General features: G+C 36.7%; 1 non-coding gene across 1 annotated transcript; it reads right to left on the bottom strand.

Annotated features, from left to right (window-relative positions):
- Positions 1-8,373: 8,373 nt before the first annotated feature.
- LOC112745614 (small nucleolar RNA R71) lies at positions 8,374-8,481 on the bottom strand. Its single transcript, XR_003173533.1, has one exon. It is a non-coding gene; the product is annotated as a small nucleolar RNA R71 (small nucleolar RNA).
- Positions 8,482-8,991: the final 510 nt, after the last annotated feature.

The following is an 8,991-nucleotide window of genomic DNA, read 5'->3' as shown; positions in this document are numbered from 1 at the left end:
ATCCTTGCTTTGTCTGATTCTATATGTCCATTACTTTGTGTATGAATGCATTTACATGATTGGGGCCATCATTTCAATAGTCACTTTTCCCAAATGGCCTTAACCTTTTTATCTAGCATTGCCAACCAGTTTTGAGCCTATGATAAACCCTCTTTGTTCTTAAAAAGAGCAGATCAACAACCCTAAGCGAAAAACAATGAATGTCCCTAGATTTGGATACTTGATTAGCTTAGGTAAGTTAGGGTGTGTGTCATTCAAATGGGAGGGTATACTTGGGAATTTGGGTAGATGTAAAGAGGTGTATTGTAGTTGTAATTGAAAATTCTAGGATTTGGGAACATACTGCTGTATTGAATGATTGATCCATATGCATTAGAACTTTTGTACATGAAACCCCAAGAAAAAGGGGAACAAAAAAAAAAGAGAAAGAAATGAAAGGGGATAAAAATGGCCCAAGACAAGGTAATAATAACAATGCATGTGGGTTGTGAATTGAAGAGAATGCATGAGTATGCGAAAAGTGAAACGTATGGGTAGCTAGGTATTGTATTATAGTTGTATAGGTTGTTCTATGTGTCTAGTGGGATCTTAGGTTAATCAAGGACTCAAATTTTAAGCTCAGTTGACCATATACATCCTTACCTTCACCCTAGCCCCATTACAACCCATGAATAAGACTTCATGATACTTGTAAGCATGCATTAAGCAATTGTTGATTGTTAGATGAAAGACAAATCTTGGAAAGCATGATTAGAAGAGGATTGAGTGACGAACCCTATACACTCGAGCGAATAGAGTGGATACACTTTCGGTGAGGGTTCGATGCTCAACTCCTTGTTTCCGGCTTTCACAAGCGTTCTTCTAGCAAGTTATATGCACTTCATGTTGATGTTCAAATTGGTAGGATTTATGAACTACATATCATTTTCACCCCGTATGCTCATATGTGTTCTTGGAGGATAGATTTACCCATGACCAAGTAGATAGACGATTTTACTTTAGTTGCATGTATTCACTTAGGTAGTTTGCATTTCATAAACCCTTTCTCACCATGATCTTTGGTCTTTTTGTTTTAAGCTTGAGGACATGCTTGGTTTAAGTGTGGGGAGATTTGATAAACCCCAATTTTGTGGTTTATATTGTGTAGAATTTGTGGGGTTTTGTCAATATTTCTCACATTTATTCACTAGAATTGCATGGTTTTGTGTTCTCTTCCTAATTTTGCTTCATGATGAAAAACATGCTTATTTTGCCTTAGAATTGCTATATTTTGATCCTCTTTTATTGCCATTCGATGCCATGATATATTTGTTGAGTGATTTCAGGAATTATAGGACAAGAATGGCCTAGAAGAGAGAAAGAAAGCATGCAAAAGAGGAAGAAACATAAAGATTTGAATTTTGGAAATTCCATCATGGACGCGCACACGCACTTCACGCGCACGCGTGCATGAGGATAGATGGAAGCGGCACGCAAGGCGGGATGCATCCTCACAGATCAGAAAAATCCCATCGACGCGCACGTGCACATGGCGCGCACGCGTGGATTACAAAAGCAATCAGCGCGCACGCACGCATGGCGCGCACGCACGGAAGGCTGCACGTGATCTCATTAAAGGAAATCGTGCCTGGCGATTTCTAAGGCTCATCAAGCCTAAATTCAAGCTGTTTCTGCATGGAAAAGACCCAAGGATGCTAGTGGGAAAGGGGGATCAATTATTTTACACATAGACATAATTTTTAGCTAGTTTTGGTTCTTTATTCTTCTAGAGAGAGAAATCCTTGTTCCTCTCTAGATCTAGCTTTAATTTGATCTTTCCTTGTTGAATTCTGAATTGGATCTTGTTAATTACTAGTTTTAATTGTTCAATTTGAATTCTCTAGTATAATTTTGTTTAGATCTTGTGTTAGTTTTATGTTTCCTTGTTGTTTGTCATTTTATACCCATTTCATGAATCTTGTAGATCTTGATTTGTTATTATTTCATTGATGATTTCCATGATGAATTGTGTTGTTTGAATGATTGTATGTTGATAATTGTTAGTGGGTACTTGTTAGTTCCAATTTAATTACAATTTAAATAGGTGTTTTATTCATGCTTACCATGTGTTTGATGAAATGTTTCCTTTGATTATGGAGTAGTCCTTTTTACTCTTGGCCTAGGCTAAGGGAATTGGGTAAGCTTGAGTCATTGGGTTTAATGGATTTGATGATTTGGGAACCCTTAGTGGTCAATTTGATAGCCATTGACACTAGCCTACTATCAAGCTAATTGGTAGTTAGGTTGGACTTTATGGGTTGATGTTGACCAAACCATTTAACGTACTTCAAGTGTAGAAGTAAACTTAATGAGTTTGGTTCCTCATAATTGTCAAGATATGGTTATTAGACAAGGATAGTGACCCCAATTCCCATGTCTAGCCAAGAGTTGCTTTTGTCATTTATATTTGAAAACCCAAAAACCTTGATTGCCTTGTCTTAGTTATAGTTACTTGTTTAGTTTGGAATAGAATTACATTGGTTGTTATTTTCTTAGTTTGGAATTATTTGTATATTACTTTAGTCAATTGAATTAGTTTCTTGCATTCCAAGATTACTTGCTTGTTAAGATTCTTAGTTTAATTTCTTGCTCATGACTTGCAACCCCGGATTTCTAACCAATGTTGAAGCACATGTTTGCCCATTCCTTGTGAGAGGACCCGAGGTTTGAATACTTCGGTTATTTTTATTGGGGTTGAACTTGTGACAACTAATTTCCCTTCTAAATTTGATACTCGAGGATTGTTGTTGGAAAGAGCTATACTTGCAACGGGATTTAATTGAGAAATTCTATACCAACATAGTCTTTGGGGTGCATCATGCATCCTAAGACCATGGTTATGGTGGACCTTTTCGTGACAACCAACCTCCACCAATGTACTATGAGCAAGAGCCATTCCGAGGTGCGCATCAAGACAATAGATATGGTGGACCTCCTTGTAGTTACCAACAAGCCCCACCATATACATATGAACCCCCTCCTCAACATAGTTTTGAACCACCATACTCACAAGCCCCTTTCCACCATTCCCCTCCATATGACCCCAGTCCATACCCACCTAACCAACCACCATATGAACCATATGAACCATATATAGACCCACCCTAATTCCAACACAATTACCCCCAAGAATCACCACCTCAATATTCACCGTCTCCATATCCTTACCAAGAAGAACCACCTTCCCATTATGAGCCCTTTCTTCCAACAAATGTACCCTCCTATACACCCCAAGCTCCCATAGACGATACCTTTAGTGTTATTCGTCAAGGGCAACAGGAGCTTCAAACCACACTTATCTCTACTTTCACCGGTCTCACTTCTACTCTCCAAGCTCTTATATCCCGTATGGATCCATCCTTTACCCCCAAGCTCTGGTGCACTTACTTTTTACCTATATCTGTCAATCCAAGAGCAACATGATCCCAATTACGCTATTGACATGGAACAAGAGAGAAGGGATCGTCTTAGGGACGTAATGGATCAGGTTCACGCATGCATACTTCAAGAGAAGCAAGATGAGGCCCGAAAGGTAGAGGTAGGAGAGACCCTTGAAGAAAGTTGTCAAGAGGTGGAAGTCATCAAGGAGGAGCTGGATTTTGTACTAAAGCAAGTGGAGAATGCTGAAATTATTGAAGAAGAGGAAGTGGTTGAGGACTTAGGAGATGCAGAACCTCCATGGGAAACTCAAGTCATAGAGCCTCCTTCCAAGACGTTTGAATTTGATGTTGAGGAGGGTGTACAACCTCTAAGGCATGTCATGGTTGAAAACTTGGAGGAGGTTGATCAAGAGATGAATTCAAGAATCAATGAATTTCTATCCACAAGTGAATCCTCTCCCATTGAACTTGAAGACGAGGTTAATGTTGAAAAACCTTGTCAAGAGGTGGAGATCATCAGAGAGGAGCACAAGGGAGTGGACCTTGCTTTGTCAAAGTGTGGGGAGGTCCCCCTTCCTAAGTCACCATCATCCTTTACACCATTCAAGTGAGTAAATCTCTTATCTTTAGGCTTTCTAATTCAACTTGAGTATGGGTTGCTTGAAATGGATGGTCAACTTAGAGCTCTTTACGAATTGAAGAGCAAGGGAGAATTGTGTAGTGGCTGGAAACATCACTCTAGGTTCATGATGGTTGCACGCTCAAGGTTTGATAACAATGGTTGGTATAGAACCAAAGTGAATGGGTCCAGGAGGATGTATGGGTGCTTACACAAGAATTCCAAGGCTAAACCACCCGAATGGAATCATGATGATCAACTTGAATACGGGTGTGGAAATAAGATTTGGGACCCCGGCATACAAGAGGATCAACTTTGAGAGCTCGAAGCTTGTAAAGAACTTCGCCAAGGCTTGGTGAATTCACTTGGAGATGTTAGAGCTTATTGGAAGTCCAAGCATTGGTGGAAGTTTCAAGATGAATTCAAGCACAAGCCACCATGACAAGGAGCTCACCAAATATCCAACTAAGGACTTTAACTAAAAGTGCTAGGTGGGAGACAATCCACCATGGTATGATCGTCACTTTTTATTATTCGTTTTATTTTATTTTTTTCAATATTTATTTATAAAATTCTGCATAATCACCTGCATTCTGCATAAAAAAAGGGGCAACTCACGCGTATGTGTGACTCACGCGTACGCGTCAGATGAACGGATAATTTATACGCTTTTTGGCATTGTTTTTACATAGTTTTTAGTATGATTTAGTTAGTTTTTAATATATTTTTATTAGTTTTTAAATAAAAATCATATTTTTGGACTTTACTATGAGTTTGTGTGTTTTTCTGTGATTTCAGATATTTTCTGGCTGAAATTGAGGGACTTAAGCAAAAATCTGATTCAGAGGCTGCAGAAGGACTGCAGATGCTGTTGGATTCTGACCTCCCTGCACTCAAAGTGGATTTTCTGGAGCTACAGAAACCCAATTGGTGCACTCTTAATTGTGTTGGAAAGTAGACATCTAGGGATTTCCAGAAATATATAATAGTTCATACCTTGCCTAAGATTAGATGATGAAAACTGAACGCCAGTTTTCTGCCCGATTCTGGCGTTAAACGCCAGAAACAAGTTGCAAAGCAGAGTTAAACGCCAGAAATAAGTTACAAACTGACGTCTAACTACAAGGAAGACCTCTACACGTGAAAGCTTCAATGCTCAGCCCAAACACACACCAAGTGGGCCCGAAAGTGGATTTCTGCATCATTTACTTATCTCTGTAAACCCTAGTAACGAGTTTAGTATAAATAGGACTTTTTACTATTGTATTTACATATTTTGATCAATTTTAGATCTCTGGAACACATTATGTAACTTTTACGTTCTGAGACCTCCATGGGAGGCTGGCCAGTCGGCCATGTCTACCCTATTTTCACTTATGTATTTTCAACGGTAGAGTTTCTGCACACCATAGATTAAGGTGTAGAGCTCTGTTGTTCCTCATAAATTAATGCAAAGTAATATTGTTTTTCTATTCAATTCAAGCCTATTTCTTCTCTAAGATATTCATTCGCACACAAGAACATGATGAATGTGATGATTATGTGACGCTCATCACCATTCTCACTTACGAACGCATGCCTGACAAACACTTCCGTTCTACATGCAAATAAGCTTGAATACATATCTCTTAGCCTCCTGATCTACGATTATAGTCTTCGTGGTATAGGCTAGAATTATTGCCGGCCATTCCTGAGATCCGAAAAGTCTAAACCTTGTCTGTGGTATTCTGAGTAGGATCTGGGAAGGGATGGCTGTGACGAGCTTCAAACTCCCGAGTGCTGAGCGTAGTAACAGATGCAAAAGGATTACTGAATCCTATTCCAGTATGATCGAGAACCGACAGATGATTAGCCGTGCGGTGACAGCGCATTTGGACCATTTTCATTGAGAGGACGGGATGTAGCCATTGACAACGGTGATACCCAACATATAGCTTGCCATAGAAAGGAGTATGGAGGATTGGATGAAAGCAGTAGGAAAACAGAGATTCAGAAGGAACTAAGCATCTCTATACGCTTATCTGAAATTCTCACCAATGAATTACATAAGTATCTCTATCTTTATTTTACGTTTTATTTATCTTTTAATTGTTAAAACTCTATAACCATTTGAATCCGCCTAACTGAGATTTACAAGGTGACCATAGCTTGCTTCAAGCCGACAATCTCTGTGGGATCGACCCTTACTCATGTAAGGTTTATTACTTGGACGACCCAGTGCACTTGCTGGTTAGTTGTGCGAAGTTGTGACAAAGAATTAAGATTATGAATGTGCGTACTAAATTTTTGGCGCCGTTACCAAGGAATGAACGATCACGATTTTGTGCACCAAGTTTTTGGCGCCGTTGCTGGGGATTGTTCGAGTTTGGACAACTGACGGTTCATCTTGTTGCTCAGATTAGGTAATTTTATTTTAATTTCAAGCTTTTTGTTTTTATTCTTTTATTTTCGAAAAATTCTTAAAAAAAAACTAAAAAAATTAATAAAATCATAAAAACCAAAAATTTTGTGTTTCTTGTTTGAGTCTAGTGTCAAATTTTAAGTTTGGTGTCAATTGCATGTTTTAACTTTTCCCTAAAAATTTTCGAAAACTCATGCATGGTGTTCTTCATGATCTTCAAGTTGTTCTTGGTAAGTCTTCTTGTTTGATCTTTAAAATTTCTTGTTTTGTGTCTTTTCTTGTTTTCCATATGCATTTTTGAATTATTAGTGTCTAAAGTTTGAAAATTTCTAAGTTTGGTGTCTTGCATGTTTTTCTTTTCTTAAAAATTTTTCAAAAATAAGTCTTGATGTTCATCTTGATCTTCAAAGTGTTCTTGGTGTTCATCTTGACATTCAAAGTGTTCTTGCATGCATTAGTTGTTTTGATTCATAATTTTTATGTTTTGTTTCAATTTAGTGTTTTTCTCTCTCATCATTAAAAATTCAAAAAGTAAAAAATATATCTTTCCTTGTTTTACTCATAAATTTCAATTTCAAAATTCTATCTTTTCAAATCTTTTTCAAAAATCAAATATTTTTCATTTAATTTTATATATTTTTTAATTTTTTTTAAAAAATTGATTTTCAAAATCTTTTTCCTATTCTTACTTCATATTTTCGAAAATCTCACTAACATTTAATTTTTAGATTCAAATATTTCAAGTTGTTACTTGCCTATTAAGAAAGGTTCAATCTTTAAATTTTAAAATCATATCTTTTTGTTTCTTGTTAGTCAAGTAATCAACTTTAATTTTCAAAATCTTTTTCAAAATCAAATCTTTTTAATTTCTTCTTCAATCATATCTTTTTTTAAATAAATTACAATCATATCTTCTCAATCAAATCTTTTTCAAAATAATTTCAATCATTTCAAATCATATCTTTTTAAAACCATATCTTTTCAAAATCATATCTTTTCAAAATATCTTTTTCTAACTTCATATCTTTTTAAAATTAATTTCAAAATCTTTTTCAAAACCACCTAACTATTTCTCTCTCCTAATTTTCGAAAATCACCTCCCTCTTTTTTAAAAATCTTTTTAATTAATTAATTATTTTCTCTAACTTTTTCGAATACTAATTAATAAATAAAATAAAAATAAAAATATTTTTCTTCTTCTAATCTTCGAAATTCTCTCCCCCTCATCTCTTTCTAATTATTTTATTTATCTACTAACACTTCTCTTCTTCTTAAAACTTCGAACCCTCTCCCTCTTTCTGTGTTCGAATTCTTTTTCTTCTCTTCTACTCACATAAAGGAACCTCTCTACTGTGGCAAAGAGGATTCCTATTATTTTCTGTTCCCTTCTTTTTCATATGAGCAGAAGTAAGGACAAGAACATTCTTGTTGAAGTAGATCCTGAACCTAAAAGGACTCTGAAGAAGAAACTAAGAGAAGCTAAAATACAACAATCTAGAGAAAACCTTATAGAGAATCTTAAAAAAGGAGACATGGCCGAAAATAATAACAATGGTGGAGATGCAAGGAAGATGCTTGGTGACTTTACTGCACCATCTTCTAACTTCTATGGAAGAAGCATCTCACTTCCTGCGATTGGAGCAAATAATTTTGAGCTAAAGCCTCAACTAGTTTCTCTGATGCAACAGAATTGCAAGTTTCATGGACTTCCATCAGAAGATCCTTTTCAGTTCTTAACTGAATTCTTGCAGATCTGTGATACTGTTAAGACCAATGGGGTTGATCTTGAGGTCTACAGGCTTATGCTTTTCCCATTTGCTGTAAGAGACAGAGCTAGAATATGGTTGGACTCTCAACCTAAAGATAGCCTGAACTCTTGGGATAAGCTGGTTACGGCTTTCTTAGCCAAGTTCTTTCCTCCTCAAAAGCTTAGCAAACTTAGAGTGGATGTTCAAACCTTCAAATAGAAAGAAGGTGAATCCCTCTATGAAGCTTGGGAGAGATAAAAGCAATTGACCAAAAAGTGTCCTTCTGACATGCTTTCAGAATGGACCATCCTAGATATATTCTATGATGGTCTGTCTGAATTAGCTAAGATGTCATTGGACCATTCTACAGGTGGATCCATTCACCTAAAGAAAATGCCTACAGAAGCTCAGGAACTCATTGCCATGGTTGCAAATAACCAGTTCATGTACACTTCTGAAAGGAATCCTGTGAGTAATGGGATGCCTCAGAGGAAGGGAGTTCTTGAAATTGATACTCTGAATGCCATATTGGCTCAGAACAAAATATTGACTCAACAAGTCAATATGATTTCTTAGAGTTTGAATGGATTGCAAGTTGCATCCAACAGTACTAAAGAGGCATCTTCTGAAGAAGAAGCTTATGATCCTAAGAACCCTGCAATAGCAGAGGTGAATTACATGGGTGAACCTTATGAAAACACCTATAATCCCTCATGGAGAAATCATCCAAATTTCTCATAGAAGGATCAACAAAAGCCTCAACAAGGCTTTAATAATGGTGGAAGAAACAGGTTTAACAATAGC

The sequence above is a fragment of the Arachis hypogaea genome, chromosome 14, assembly GCF_003086295.3.
Source record: "Arachis hypogaea cultivar Tifrunner chromosome 14, arahy.Tifrunner.gnm2.J5K5, whole genome shotgun sequence".
Taxonomy (NCBI): domain Eukaryota; kingdom Viridiplantae; phylum Streptophyta; class Magnoliopsida; order Fabales; family Fabaceae; genus Arachis; species Arachis hypogaea.
The sequence above is the reverse complement of the archived record's forward strand: the minus strand, read 5'-3'. Positions and strand labels throughout refer to the sequence as shown.